The sequence below is a fragment of the Lepidochelys olivacea genome (assembly GCF_965140295.1).
Source record: "Lepidochelys olivacea isolate rLepOli2 genome assembly, chromosome: 1".
Lineage (NCBI taxonomy): Eukaryota > Metazoa > Chordata > Testudines > Cheloniidae > Lepidochelys > Lepidochelys olivacea.
Window position 1 is genome coordinate 336,578,341 of NC_140411.1, and position 14,981 is coordinate 336,593,321.

Sequence of the window (14,981 nt, forward strand, 5' to 3'; positions counted from 1 at the left end):
AGCACCAGCCTTAACAAAATGAACTTCCTGAATCTTGTTCATGTAAAATCTGAACTTTAACACCACTTCTTTTCCATTTAATTTTTGCACTTAATGCAACATGTTCCATGATCGTCTTCCATGTAACTAGCTACAGTGACCTGTAACAAGCACTGTCACGCAAACTGCAGGAGTCATCATGCCTGAACACAAGGAGGAACTAAAACCTTGACCTTTCTTCCAAGGGGAAGTGATAGGAGGAAATGGTCACTGCTCATTTGAGGTAAGCAGCTATTTGCGTAAGTGAATTGTAAGGCAGGGGTTCTCAACCTTTTTCTTTCTGAGGCCTCCCCAACATGCTATAAAAACCCCACAGCCCACCTGTGCCACAGTAACTGGTTTTCTGCATATAAAAGCCAGGGGGTAGCAAGCAGGACAATTGCCTCGAGCCCAATACCACAGGGGGCCCCAGCAAAGCTACATTGCTCAGGTTTTGGCGTAAGCCCCAGGTGGCAGGCCTGAGGGCCCTGGGCTTCAGCCCCGTGCAGTGGGGATTTGGCTTTCTCTCCGGGGCCCCAGTGAGTCTAATGTTGACCCTGCTTGGTGGACCCCCTGAAACCTGCTCATGGCCCCGCAGGGGGCCCCGGACCCCTGGTTGAGAACCACTGTTCTAAGGACCTATTTGCACATCAAAATTTACTATGACATCATGTTATTACATCACAATGCTCCAACCATGTATTTTAACATTGTTTGCTCTTGCCTGTGTGAATCAGACTAACCCATGTTATAGACATATTATGGAATCTTGTTACAGCCCTGAGCCTAAATTCTGGTTTCAATTTTCAATTAATATCTGTGGAGTTACTTTGTATTTATATGAATGTAAACAATAGCACACAATTTAGCCTCTGACCTTTACAGGGCTAAAACTCTGATTTAACATAGCTATTCAACAAATCGCTTATGTGACCATTTTTCAGTGTATAGATTGTTCCTGAACAGGTCACTGTGACAACAAAGATGATTCCCTATTCATAATATGCTATGTGGTTGGTCACCTTATTCCCTTTGTACTGTTCCCTGTGATTATATATATCATATATCTATGTAACGGCAACAGTGGACTTGGTAGATCCTTGGACTTGAATCCAGTGGATTTGGTGGTAACTGGAACCTTCATGCTCAGAACATAGACAAAACCGCTATAAAATTAATTATCTCTCGACAGACTTTGGATTTTAACCTCTCATCAGTATATTAATTGTACAGATCTAGCTCATCTCCATTAGCCATAACTGGAATAACCCATGGAAATCACAGGGTAGAGATAGGAGAAAGGACTACAGAAATGGAGTCTCCATGTGCTTTGTGGGAGGTATGGTTGATGGACAGAGTTCAGGATCAAATGAGGAGCAAATTAAGCTGAACCCTCTCATTCTTGTGAAATGATACTACAGTGTGTCCCTCAATTGGAATGAAACAAATTGATTTCCAAAGTGGTCCTACCTGGATGCATGCTCTGTACTACAATGCTGCACATTTGCCAGCTAATCAGAACTGGGCTTTTGATATTGACTTTCTCTCTCTCAAATGCAGAAAATAATAATTCTGTTATATGAACTCTAGCAGATCAGTTAAGCCACAAGCTTGTTCCATATGTTTGTAGCGTACACCAGAGGGAATTGTGATAAATGGTTTTTCAGTGTTATTAGAGCCAGATTTTATTTCACCAAAGCTAGATTTATTTTGTGTTCAAAAGAGCAAGGCCTTATATTATTTCCCCAGTTATCTCTAATTTTATCAAAATCTATTTTACTCCTGAAGTTGCTTTTCAATCATTGCTCACTAAGGCTAGAGAGTATAAATACTGTGAAAGTAAAGTTCCTGAGCTGGAGCCTTGCAAGGTCTACAATTATCCAATGACTTGGTATGGCAAGTTAATCATATAACATTGCTATGGTATCCTTTCAGTTGGATTCCCTAGGTCTAAATAATCAAGATCACAGAAATTTAGTTTTAATTCTCTCTGCATGCTTACCCTGAGATTTACACTATTCTCTCAATACAATATTTAGCATACCTGAATGTCTTTGAAACCCTTTCTATTTATAATCATGATAATTTAAAATGGGTGGTAACAGCAAGAGATATGTTTGTCACTAAACCACAAAACCATAAGAGGTGTAAAGTAGAAATAGGATCAATTTTCAAATGGAGTTCGTGATTCTGATTATCACCTACCCATCTCTAATTGATGTTTTAATCCTTTAAAATGTTTTAAGTGCCTCTCATTGTTAACCTGTTGAGATCCAATCACTGTATAAAAGCAGGTACCAAAAGGAACAACCAGAGAATGTCAGGCTGCCTACTACCAGCTCAAATCCTGAGTGTTTCTTCCTAAACAACAGAATTATGGCAAATTCTGAAAGATCCATTCAGATGAGATTAGTGATTTTGGGTGCCCATCCAGAGTTGCCTTAAAAAGGGCAGATTTTCAGACAATGCTGAACAACCATGCACCAAAAATCAGGCCCCATTAAGGTGTCTCAAGCTGGATACTCAAAAATCAAGTCATTCAAAATTATTGGTCAGTTCTGAAAATTATGGCCCTTACTCATGTCAGCCTGTAAATGTGCAATAAGGAATAACATATGCCCTCGATGAACTATAAGGCTAGCAGTCGAGACAAGTAAGCACATACCTATCTTGAAGACACAACACTATGACCAAGGCCCTGGCACCTTCTGCAGCAAACTTGACCTAATTTTTGCAGCAAGCCAGTGCAACAGTCAAGAATTCTCCAGCAGCATCAGGTGCATTTTTTAAAAGAGAGGTTTTATGGAATTACACATGAAACCAACGAATATGAATCACTAGAGTATTTCTTGTGTTGTCTATCTTGATGATATTCAGTTTAATTGATTTTATACTGCCACTAATTTCAGTGTGCTTCAGAATTCCAAAACAAACTCAAAATTGCATTGTAAAAGTTACAGGGGAAGTTGGAGTTTCTGGCACCTCCTAGGCAATTGAGGGAAGGCAGTTTCTGATTGTATCATAGGTTCTCTAGTTGGATGGTTCTGCTAAAATGAGCAGCAATGAACATGTTGTCGTTTAAATCATCATTATTAGGTTTCAGTTACCACACTGAGATGAAAGGAGGCAATTCATACCTGTCACAGCTGTTTCAGGCTGTCTCAAATTTAAGATATCAATTTACAAAGAGGGCTTATCTTCATTGTGGGGAGGAGTGATCTGGACCCGTGCAAATTTTTAGGGCAAGTCTATACTACAAAACTAAGTTCTGTCGACGTACAGCCACTCCAGGGGGGGAGTGTAGGACGGCTTCTGAAAGGCAGCAACACTGTCTATGCTGACACTGCATCAATCTAACTACATTGACCTAAGTGCTCTGCCTCTTGTGGAGGTGGAGTTATTAAGTCAGTGTAGTGTGCAAGTTACATAGGGGGGAGCAACTTTTTAGTGTAGATACTTAGGGAGAGTTGTCCCTGACAGCCTGGCCAGCGGGTGGCTGAAGGAATGGCTAGAACAAAACGAATGTCGTGTTGTGATCGGCACTCTCTCTGAGAGGGCTGATGGTGACAAGGTGACTTACAGAGTGAGGTTGATGTACGCTGCCTTATGTCAACCTAACTCTGAAGTGTAGACCAGGACTAAGTGTTTATGCATTATACCAGTGTAAAAAGTGGCTTAATCAGTTTACTCTGGTTTGAAATTGAGATAATCCACATTGGTGTAAGTCACTTTTTACACCACTACAGTACATCTAGAATGATATCAAATTAACATGACATACATTAAATGGATTTAAAACTGGCAAACTGATAGGTCTCAAAATGTAATTGTAAATGGGGATTGTCATAGAGTTGGGTGTGTTTCCAGTGACGTCCCACAGCGACTGGTTCTTGACCCTATACTATTTTTATCAATGACCTAGAAGAAAACAAAATCATCACTGATAAAGTTTGCAAATAACACAAAAACTGGGGGAGTGGTAAATATGATTTTAATATGGCTAAATGTAAATGTATTCATCTAGGAAGAAAAAAATGTAGTACATATTTACATGAGGGGGACTATCTAGGGAAGCAGTGACTCTGAAAAAGATTTGGGGGTTGTGGTGGATAATCAGCTGAACATGAGCTCCCAGAGTGATTCTGTGGCCAAGAGAGCTAATGTGATCTTGGGGTACACAAAGAGGGGAATCTTGAGTAGGAGTAGAGAGGCTATTTTACGTTTGTATTTGGCACTGGTGCAACTGCTACTAGAATACTGTGTCTAGTTCTGGTGTTTACAATTCAAGAAGAATGTTGATATATTGGAGACAGTTCAGAGAGGAGCCACGAGAATAATTAAAGAATTAGAAAACGTGTGTTATAGAAATAGAGTAGACTCAAGGAGTTCAATCTATTTAGCTTAACAAAGCAAAGGTTAAGGAGTGACTTGATTACAATCTACAAGCATCTACATCAGGAACAAATCATTCCTGTTCTGGCAGAGTGCTTGCAAATGAAGTCTGTGTGGGGTTGATAACACAGCTTTTAGTTTCCTTTCACATTCAGTCACTGATTAGTGACAGGATATTCAGTTCAATGTTAGGTTTTCAGTTTTGTTAGTTCTAATTCAGCCATTATGGTTTCAGAAGAGAAGTCTCCAAGTGTGTACTATCTGGTCAGGAAGAATCCACACCTCACATGAGGGAAGAAAAACCAGCGAGTGTCAGCAGATTCAGGTCCTTATTTTCCAGTCTGCTAGAATAATTAAAAGAAAGCATCATTCATTTTCCTCCATGCTCTGTCCTGATGGTTCACAGGGTGAGAAGGAACTCTTGCCATATATAAACAATTATTTACAATATATTTGACAATTAAATTTTACTGGCTAAAAGTGGCTTCATTTCTACCACCCACAGCATAAAGGTCCAACATCAGAGCTTGTAAACCAGCTTCCACCCTCTTCTAAAGATGGTTTAACAACCAGAAGAACTTTTCTGTTTAAATCTGAAATATTTCTGTTTAAACCTTTAACCATCCCCAAAGTTTCAGAGGCATTTGACAGTTTACAATGTCTTGTCTGAAAGGCAGACATTCCTTGCTATGTCAACTCTTAGCGTTTCACACTGAGTAGTACTGGCTTAGCTACAGAGCTGGCTTAGCTACAAATTAACTAACTGATTTATTTGTCAATATTTTTAATTGCAATAAGCAGCTTCTTTGATATAGTACCTATACTGAGAACAGGGCTCTATGGCGATGCCTGGGTTGCCATCAACAAAGGATCCAGCTTTAATTTGCCTAGGGGTCCACTCTCATGGGTGCCAGACACTCTGAGGACCATTATTTAATATTAAACTGAGTACTGAATTTAGTAAAGATCAATAAGATAATACATGTAAAAGACACAACTTCACAAAACAAAATATTAAGGACCACATTGAGAGAGTTCCAGTAACTTAAACCGCTATACTTTATAAACCACATTAGCACCACACAGTGTTGGTCTTTGTCCCCTACTAGTGGTCAGTCTACATAAGATAATGAGTTTGCTCCAAATGCCACCTAAAGAATTACTCAAGCAGTAGACATTTATGTTTTCAGTACAAGAGGTCCCAGGTTCAATTCCCTGCTGACAGCTTAGAGTTGTTGGTTGTCAAAACTTGAACCTTATCACATTTATACAGGCTTACTTTATGGGAACAATATGGCTTCAAGATCTCATAGAAAATCTCATTATAAAAGCAGGACTCCTCGCACATGATTGAAGGAAACACATGGCAAGGGGAGAAAAGAAAGAAAAAAAGAATTAAATCCCAATTTCAACCCTATTCCAGTGCAGAAGCCTGGAAAAATAACCCAGTGAAATGACTCAGCCTTGCTATGTTATTAATATGCTCAATTGCTTTCTCCCAAATTTTGGAAAATATGTTTGGCCTATTTTCCTTACAGTAAATAGTGTTTTTTCAAGCTATAACACCCAATCATGATTTACCAAACCATTATTGCAGAAGACTATGTCCTTTCATTGCCAGTATTAGTTCGTTCACCATCAGTCCATAAAAGCAAGTTTTTTTAAACCATACTTACTCATCTCAAGGTACAAAATACCTGGAATTCAAGGCATGCCCTAAAATGACTGAATTTGATGTAAGGATACAATTCATAATAAGTATTTTATTAATATAAAAAATTCCAGTACCTTCCAGTGTTACAATTTGTTAACTTCCCAGAATTGGTTTTTCATCTTTAGGACTTGTTGGATAAATGATTTTGCCTTTAACATCTTGCAAGAGGAAAAGTAACTTCTGATGATGCTGTTGCATTAGACTGGTCTTAGAATCCGACTACTGCAAGACTATTACTATACTGATATCCCCAGTGGTATTGGTTTCAAACCGATTCAGACACTTACCAATAATAGCACTCCAGGGGCCCACAACTCTTACTACCCATAATGAGACTGAGGTTTGACTTTAGCTCATTTTTTTTTCAAGTTCAAAGACAGTGTGGAGTTCAGTTTGAGTGTTGTGTGATGGCTCATGTAAAACCAACGATCCCGTCCCTAATTCTGAAGCAAAATTACTATCAGCTTTTTTAGCTTCTTACCAACGTCTTGTACAGCACCCAATACATTGTCAGCACTTAAGACATGATAATAAACTAGTAAGTAGAGCTACTGTACCAATGATATGTCCCTCACCTTACAGTATACTTTCTTCATTAGATGAAGACAGCTTTCCCCTCCCTCTCAAGCTGATCCAAAAAAGTGCAGTTCAGAGCTTTGAAACCACTCATGATTATGGCCAATGACCAGAGCCCATAACCAGAAAGACCATTGTATCACTAGTTTATACAGTATAGATTGCACTGTGGCTAGTCACGTGTAGACGGCTTTTGTCCATGCTCCTCAAAGAACAACAGAACCAAACATATAACTGGCTGAATACATTTATTTCATGTGTTTTACTTACTTCCTTTGCTGCTCTTCAAATGCTTCTCTCTTCATTAAACAAGGTCGCAAATTTACAATTGATTGAAGGCGCTGGACTAACAGCTCTGGAGGCCGAAGTGCTCGGTTTCTTCATAGAACATGTTTAACATGGGTTATAACTCTGCAAGCTTCCATATGCTCCTCACCCTGACCTAGAGTGACCTAGTGGTGAGAAGGGTAGTTCAGCATCCATGTGCACGCAGCCCTTGATCCTTTAATAAGACAGCCAACAACAGTGCCAATTTTACAATTTTTTCTGGATTGTTTTTGTTTTGTTTTACAGACATCTGCTCAGGAGGAATTAGACTGAGACTATCAATGCATTCACATGGGCCAACAACTGATCATTGTTCCTGGCCTGCTCTAAACACAAACCACACACAAGTGTAAAACACTGATGATGCTTTATCAACTTTCTTATCCAGGGTTTCTCAATCTTTTCTTTAACCTGTCACCTCACATTCATCGACTTACACCCAGTTCTTCTTAAATGTATCCAAAAGTGTGATCCAAATTTGATCAAACTCCAATATTCAAAGTGCAACTCAGCTGAAATCTTTTTTGTTTCCTACCTTCAGGCAAAAACAGTGTTAGATGATGGAGAGCATGTCTACGCTGCCCCCAGGTCAGTCTACAGGGGTAAGACTAGCAGTGCGCACCAAAGCGCTGCAGTGTAACCCCCACGTGTGGACACTGCAGGTGCAAATTAAAGGTTCCTTGTTCACATTAATGCAGTCCCATAGCATTAATTACATTAGTGAAAACTAGGATCCTTTTAGTTTGCACCCACAGCATCCACCCTGGGGAATTACAGCACAACACTTTGGTGCATGCTGCTGTTCAAATTCCACATAGTCTGAACTGTGGGGCAGTGTAGACAGGCCCTCTATCTAACATGGTTTCCATGTAAAACTATGAATTGGTATGCTTCAAAGTTTTTCTAAGTTTGCTCTAAACACAGTCAAGTTTCAGACAAACTGTGGTTGACAGTGCCTGCATTTTGAGTTTGTAACAAATCCCGTGTGTGTGTGTGTGTGTGTGTGTGTGTGGGGAGAACAGGGTTCACTCTTCTGACCCATGGGTTAAAATATGGTGTCAGTTACCACACAGTTCTCCAAAGCTGAAGTCCGCTTCAGAGTTAATGCTTGTTTTTTTTAAATGATATGAAATATATTTATTTGTTCAGTGTGTGTTCTTGGTTTATATATGCATATGTATTGTGCACATTTAAAAATAGAGTGGGGGCAATTTGTGTAAAGATCCTACAAATAAAACAAAAACACACCAAACAGAAGCTATGTAAAAATTGGTAGGAAAACTCAGTAGGAAAACATAAAGCTAGCTTTCAACCTCATAGTTTTCTATGCTGCAGCCAAGCTCATTGCCAACTGGTCACAGGTGAAGACATTTTAGACCATGATTTTGAAGGGTAGTGACAGGTCTGTATCTATAATATATATTCATCACTCACACATCTTCACATAGAGTGCACTTCACATAGAAAGTTAGGGTTGGAAGGGACCTCAGGAGGTCATCTAGTCCAACCCCCTGCTTGAAGCAGGACCAATCCCCAATTTTTGCCCTAGATCCATCAATGGCCCCCTCAAGGATTGAACTCATAACCCTGGGTTTAGCAGGCCAATGCTCAAACCACTGAGCTATCCCTCCCCCTGGTTTAGATCTGTGTCCAGTTATAATTTGTTAGAGTCTTGAAATGTTTTTCTTTTGTATTATTATATGTTAGTGTAGTGTATTGTGCCTGGACAGACATCCCGGAAGTTAACTGATACAACAAAAAAAAAGTGTCACAAATATTAGCAGAAAACAAATCAATATAAAAAATTAATCCAACGGATGCACTAAAAGTTGTTATCAAACACTGCTGAAATCTAGGGTAAGTGTAGTGACAGATGTTTAACACTATATGCTAGGTACAATTTATGGCATGATACAAAGTTAACTGATATTATTTTGTAAAATTATATTTATTAATTGTATGCAGTAGCTCTTAGAGCCGGCCACTGGGGCCCACTGGCTGTAGATTATGCATCAATTCATTCATGTGAATACCTGAGCTGATGGCAAGCTTTCATTTTTTCTCTGACCCCCTTTATCCTATGTATATATGAAACCTGACCATTTCCTCAGGTATTTACAGGAATACATCAGTAGCCCTACATTGTAAAAACAGCTTGATCTAGTGGATAGGGCATTGGACTAGGATTCAAGACACCAGGATCTAATGCTGACCTGCTGAGAAAAGTAGAGAAAATAATTTTCATTTTAATCCAGTAGCTCAGTATCACTGAAGATGTTTGAAGGAATCTGAATAATTTTAAAGGCAACAAAAATATAAATCATAAAAAGACTACTTGTGGACTATAGAAGTAAGCAAAAGCAATTCAGTGTCATTGACTGGTGGAAAGTCTAATTAAAGCTGAATGTGCTTAGCTGTAACTAGAGTTATTTTAGCTAGTCCAGGTAAGATAACATATCAAATAAATGAAGAAACACAAACATTTTATGAAATTTTGGGTTGATTTCTGGGAGAATATGAATATGATTAACTTACCAACTAACTCATCCCTGCACGAAAGGCCAGAACAAGACCTATGAACCACTTATTATTCTGATAACGTTTTTGGTGTGTATATTATATTTATAGACACACTCATAATATATATGTAAGCAGTGTCAGGATGAGCTCCACCCTGACATCTGGTGGTGAGGTGTGGCAAGTTGTGGAAAAGAACTTCAGGGGCCGATCTCATTTGCATAGGCACACCCACGCTGCCTAGAATGAGGCCATAGCTGCCCAAATGGTCACTTTGGCTGCTGTGCGATCCCCAGTGTCTCTGTTATTGGGGCAGGAAGAATAAATTGTTATTACACTGATTATGGGAACTGTGCTTGGAACTGTACTTGGCCTTTTGTTATGATGGAGGGACTCACCATCAACTAAGTAGCACTCGCTAGGCAAGGGTCATGGGTTTTAAAACTCTGTGAATGGAGAGAGGCTGGGGATAAGTATTAATACTTGGTGGCATGGGCCCCTTGGTGAGAGCCTTACATGCTAATTGCACTTCCTCCTCTCTCTACTTTGGAATATCAGAGCTAATTTTGATTCCATTAGGAGTCTAGTTACAGGCTGCTGAGCTCACTTTGGGCTGACGGTGCACCAGCACTGAGGCTCCCCTACTACAAGCTGAATTCACCAAAGAGCTGAACTGACTAAGAGCTGAAATCACTGAGCGTTGTGTTAAGTAGTGGGGGAGCCTGAAGATATATTGTGGAGCAGTTTGCGGGACGGCTGGAGTGCCTTGTGGACAGGCTGGTGGAGCAGTTCGTAGGACAGCGGGAGCTGCAGGTGGGATGCAGAGCAGTTTGTGGACTGGCTGGTGGAGCAGTTCGTGGGACGGCGGGAGCTGCTTGTGGGCCGCGGAGCGGAGCTGAGCGAAGGAGTTTGTGGGGCGACTGGTGGAGTGGAGCGGAGCGGAGGCCTATGGAGCTGTGGGGCGGTCAGCTTCAGATCATGTAAGGTGCCTCTTACCCCTGTCCCATCTCCACCCAGGTTGGGAGGTAAAGTTCCACAGACAAACTTTCGAACTCTGGGGCTGCCCTGACCAGGGACAGAGACTTTTGGGTCATGGGACTTTTGGGATTTTGGGTGATTTGGGGTTGCTGGACTCAAGAACCAAAGGGAAAGGGGCATGCCCCAATTTGCTTGGGGTGGGTTTTTTGCTCATGGGTTGTGTTATGAATCCTGTTGGTGGTGTTTCCCCAACATAATGCCACATTGTTTCTCTCTGTTATTAAAAGGCTTTTTGCTACACTCAGACTATGTGCTTGCGAGAGGGGAAGTATTGCCTCTTGGAAGTGCCCAGCGGGGGTAGTATATATTTGTCCCAGGTCACTGGGTGGGGGCTCGAGCCGGTTTGCATTGTGTTATTGGAATGGATCCCCTAGATATTGAACCCGGCCCTTGTTGCTGCCAACTCTGACGGGCAGAAGGGTTACATATACATGTATACAAACATCTATACATGTATATTAAGTTGCAAAGTAAAAGTTGGAAAATCTCTTCTTTTCAATAAGTAGCATAATATATCTAAACTTGGCAGTTTTTCATTAATCCACCCTAAATTCCAACTTTCTCCTACTCAAAACATTCATACATTCTCAAAATGGTGTCCTTGGAGGTAATTATTGCTGTGGTGTCTATTCTGATTTCTAGGATAGGTTTCTGACATATACAGCCTTATAGCATCTTACATTCTGAGAGAACAGAGAGATTTTTCCATTTACCAGAAAGCTGCCTGTGTGATTTTTCCTTCACTCACTGATACTATATTGCCAGGAATGATGTCATGCTACTCCTATCATATCTCACAATAACACTTTCCTAAAGTAAACCATAATCTCTTAAATCCACCGGACAGTGGCTGTCCAAACAGAACAGATATCTCTTTTTTTAATAAAACCCAGGTACAAATTACGTGCTTCTGATTAATGACAGCCCCCTAGTTCTGCAGTCCTAATCCTCCCATGGAGACCAGGCATAATATGTTTCTTATGAGGGACGTGCAGTAGCTTTCACAAAGAAGCCAAGGCACAGAATTTAGGCAACCAATGCTTTGCATGAATATAGTGCAACCGATTCATTGCACAGATATAGTTATATATAAATATATAGCACATGACAGTAACAATAAAAATAACCCATCATTTTTGTCTAGAAAAAGTAAATATGTCGGGATTCTGGCCAACATTTTTCAAAGTTGGGTGTCTAAAAGTAGGCACCTAAATCCATATCTAGGTACCAATGTAAAGGCAATTTTCAGAGGTGTTGAGCATTCACAGTACTCAACTCCCAGTTGGATGTAGGGGTTTAATTTTAGGCTCTCAGCTTTGAAAATATTGACTGCTGCAAATACATACACTCAGAAATTGTCCCAATAAAAAATATAAAAGATTTGTCATATAACTTTTCCTGTTATCTATCTATCTATCTATCTATCTATCTAGGTACTTATGTGGCCCCTGTCACCATACTTTTGGAGCACCTTCCAAGTATTTAAAAATAAGCATAAATCTCTCTCTCTTTCTCCCTTCCTAGCTTGCAGGTTTCTGGCTTGTTTGGCTATGTGAGTATGTTTATGGTGTGCCGTGAAGGAAAGCTAAGTTGAAGAGATGAGTTTTGCTTTGTGTTCCAAAGGCAGCAAGGCCTGTGGTCATGATCACTCTCAGAGTGAGTTCTCTAATCTAGGGCTAGCTCCATTGAAAATTTTATGTCCTGAACTCCCACTAGTGGACAGTTTCATTGCTCCAGTGGTACTCTGATGTCCTGAGAGGCCATGTCCATGGAGGCAGTGGAGGATTAACACACAGGCTCCAGGGCCCTGGTCAATTTGGGAACCCCAGGTGTGCTGGAACCTTTGTAGAAGGGGGGAAGCCCACCAGTGCCAGAATGATGGACACGCCCCTGCTCCTCCTCTTTTCCCCAAGGCCTCACTCCTGCTCCTCCTCTTCCCACTGAGGCCCTGTCCCCCCGGACAGGTCAGAAGCTGGAGCTGAGCCAAAGTAAGAGCCACCCAGGAAGTCCAGGTCACTGTGTACAGACCTGGATCCTTCACCTGCCCTCAGCAGGGGTTCAAGGGGCCTGAATTCCCAGCCCATGTCTCTGCCCCTCTGGGCATGCTGCTTCGGCCAGGTGGAGGGTCCGGGGCTCCCCACAGTGGGCCAGGATCCCTTGGTGACTCTTAAGGGCCTCGGGAGGGGGAGAGGAGGAACAGAGGGCAGGGCCCCATGGAGAGGAGGGACTAATGCCCACCTCAGCTCTCCACCCTCACATTGGGAAGAGGCTGATGCCACTAACAGGGGCTGTACTTCATGGTGGATGAGCTAATCACCTTATCAACTCCCCCATGGCGAAGCACAGCCCCTGCAGTTGCCATTCCGCACCTGCCTGAGGCTTACACCCATCTTAAACAGTGGGGCACATGCCCCTCCCAGTTTTGGTGCCCCTGAACCCCTCGGGTTTGGGGGGGCCCAAATCTTCTTTTTGCCCAAGGCCCCCAATAAATCTTAATCCGCCTCTGCATGGAGGTTCCCATGGAGGGAGAGCTAATCTCTTTGATGGCTAGGGCAAATCCCAAAAAGGATTTAGACTATAAGGACAGAAAACTAACTGCACTCTCTATTAAATGGGCAGCCAATGCAGAGAGTAAAGCAATGCATTCACAAGATTTTACTGAATGGGCAGGCTATTGTGTTTTGTACCAGTAGAAGCTCTCTCGAGGCATGTGACTTCATTCCTAGATATCGTGAGTTGCAACAGTTAAGTATGGAGGTGATGAATTTGTGAATAACTGTAGCCAGGGGTGTATCTGACAGCACAGAGACAGTCTGGCGAATGCAGATGGAAGTGTGCACGCTGGAAATTCAGTAGCACTGAGGAACCTAAAATGACCCCAATTGAATGGGGTCCTCAGTAGCACTGAGGGAACCTAAAATGAACCCCTAAAATGACCCCTAAAATGACCCCAAAAATTCTTTGTCAGACATCATCTGAGGACAGATGTCCTTGATAGTGATGGATGTTACCGAGGATGCAAGTTCTTCAAAGCACTTCCCCTCATCCTACCAGCATCACTTCAGTCTTGCCTGGGTTCAGCCTTTAGCCAGTCACCTTTTTTCCACTCACGGACTTCAGCTAGGCACTGAGAGGCTGTGAAATTATGCTGTTTGCTTTTGATGTAAAGAAGATGTAGAGCTGAGTGTCAGCCATGGACAGCTGGCACTTTAGCCCATGTTGTCTTGCCAGTTCTGCCCATGGCTTCCTTCAGATGTTGAATATTAGAGGGGCTAGAACTGAGGACTCTATAGGTAAGGGCTTTGGAGTGGAGAAACAACTCTCCAGAATGACCCTCTAGGTTCAGTGTGAGGAGGAACATCTGAATCAGCTCACGGTATTTCAGTTAGGATTTGTTCATCTACAATGGCTAGGGACAATTATCAGAATAGCTAACTGAGAAAGGAAATGACTAGGTTTCTCCACTCATGAATGATGCAGCCAGCCCATGTTTACAGTAAAGATCATATATTTATACCACCCCACCGCACTATGCATTCCTTACACATGGATACAAACAGAAAACATGCACAACATTAACAAAAATATTTAGGGCCATAGATTACCTAGAATTTTCCCAGTGAATCAGCACAGAAGGATATAGCACTGGCATTTGTGTAATTTTGATATATGATGAAAATTCATAATGTTCAATTGCCCCAAAATGTATGTTGCAATAACGGTGTATTGAGCTGCCGTGGTTTTGCATTAACATTTACTATTTCTAGAATAGTAGCACCTAGAGGGTCCAACCAACATCAAGCGTTCATTGTGCCAGGTGCTGTACAATCCCTGTCCTGAAGAGCTTACTTTCTAAGGCCTGGTCTACATGGGGGTGGGGGAAAGAGGCAAGCTTAGTCAGTCTAAAGACAGACAAAGTTTGAGAGAAAGGGGAAAGAACATACAAGAAGAAGGTTGGGAACTGAGACACAGAGTGATAACATGATTTGCCCAAGATCACATGGGAAGTTTTCCTGACAGAGCCAGGAATTTAATTTAGAGATCTGAAGTTCCAGCCCCATACATTTACCAAAAGATCATTCTTCCTTTCTTGGCTATGTCCACCATTTGCTTATTAAGTCAATGTATACATTATAAATGTACTATATATTTACAGGTCAATTGGAGGGGTTCAAGTAGAGCTAATCCAGTGTATCTGCTATGTAAGAATGTTTGGGGTTTTTTTTAGCTACTTATGTATTGCCATGACTGAGAAACTAAAATAGCACCTCAGTGTAGCTTGTGATACTGCATAGATGTATACAGGCATTGATTAAGGCAGAAATGCAAGGGCTACAGGTCTAACTTAGAAACTTAGTTTAACCAGATGAATTAAGGCCTAGGCCTACAGTTGGCTTGA